Raw genomic sequence first — 1266 nt, 5'->3', positions numbered from 1 at the left:
TTTAAGTGATGTAAGAGTTTAATATTATCACACTGTATTTCAACCGAAACTAAAAGTAGCAGAGCCTCACGAATCGTTCTTTATGGGTCTTTAAACGGTTAAAATTGTCTTTTAAGAGATAAGAAATGGGTCAAATTTGAAAAACTAGTAAAAAGTTTTGTTTATTCGTCTTAGATTATTTTTCATTTTTTATTTTTAATCAGTTTATATGCGTTTCACGTTAGTACAGTACAGTGGTGACGTCACAAGCTCCGAATGCAAAAGTTTCGGTTTTGATTTCAGCTTATAGAACTTGATTACGTTTTTATTTTTACTTTTGTCATCACCGCTATAATAATATATACGAAATCTGGACAAATTAAAATATCATATTTAAGCGTATTTTACCCCCGGGCAACGTCCCCGCCTCTTCGCTAGTTTAATGTAAACGGACATCTCGCCGATCTCTCCTAAACCGAGTAACACGTAATAGCCCCTTACGTCTAAGTAGCGATATAGCTAGTTTAAGGTGAACAAGATTAAGAAAGAAAACATACGTGTATTTTACATTGCAAACATTTTTTAGTACATAGAAAAATATATTGCGTGAGAAGCAGTAAATGGCAGTCAGTTTTTCATCTCATTCCTTATTCAAACATCAGCAGTCAGGCAAGATCGCCCACATTTTAATACGGTTTGTTAAGCATCGAAAAGCGTGTATCAACTATTAGCCGTGATCGTCTAGTGGTTAGGACCCCACGTTGTGGCCGTGGTAACCCAGGTTCGAATCCTGGTCACGGCAGGTTGATACTATTTTTTAAAAAATATTTTTAGTTTCCTATGAAATTTTGAACATTTGAACGATTTCTCTGTCCTATGTATTTATTTATTTTGCACTACACAGCGACACATTTGCGAATGGCATTTTGTTGCGGAGAGTTTATAGGCATGAAGGTGCCAATCGACCTTAAGACTAATAATAATAATAATATATATACATCTATCTATCTATATATATATATATATATATATATATATTAATATATATATATAATAACATATGTATTTATATATATATATTAATATATATATATATATATAATAGCATATGTATTTAAATATATATATATTAATATATATATTAAAATATATATGTATTAAATATATATATATATATAAATATACATTTAAATATATAATAATATATAAATATTAATCAATATATATATATATATATTAAAAATATATATTAAAATATATATTAATATATATATATATATTAAAATA

General features: G+C 27.7%; 1 non-coding gene across 1 annotated transcript; it reads left to right on the top strand.

Annotated features, from left to right (window-relative positions):
• The first annotated feature begins 709 nt into the window (after positions 1-709).
• Trnah-gug (transfer RNA histidin (anticodon GUG)) lies at positions 710-781 on the top strand. Its single transcript has one exon. It is a non-coding gene; the product is annotated as a tRNA-His (tRNA).
• The last annotated feature ends 485 nt before the right edge of the window (positions 782-1266 follow it).

This window comes from Euprymna scolopes, chromosome 3 (assembly GCF_053919585.1).
Source record: "Euprymna scolopes isolate OS-2025 chromosome 3, ASM5391958v1, whole genome shotgun sequence".
NCBI lineage: Eukaryota > Metazoa > Mollusca > Cephalopoda > Sepiida > Sepiolidae > Euprymna > Euprymna scolopes.
The sequence above is the reverse complement of the archived record's forward strand: the minus strand, read 5'-3'. Positions and strand labels throughout refer to the sequence as shown.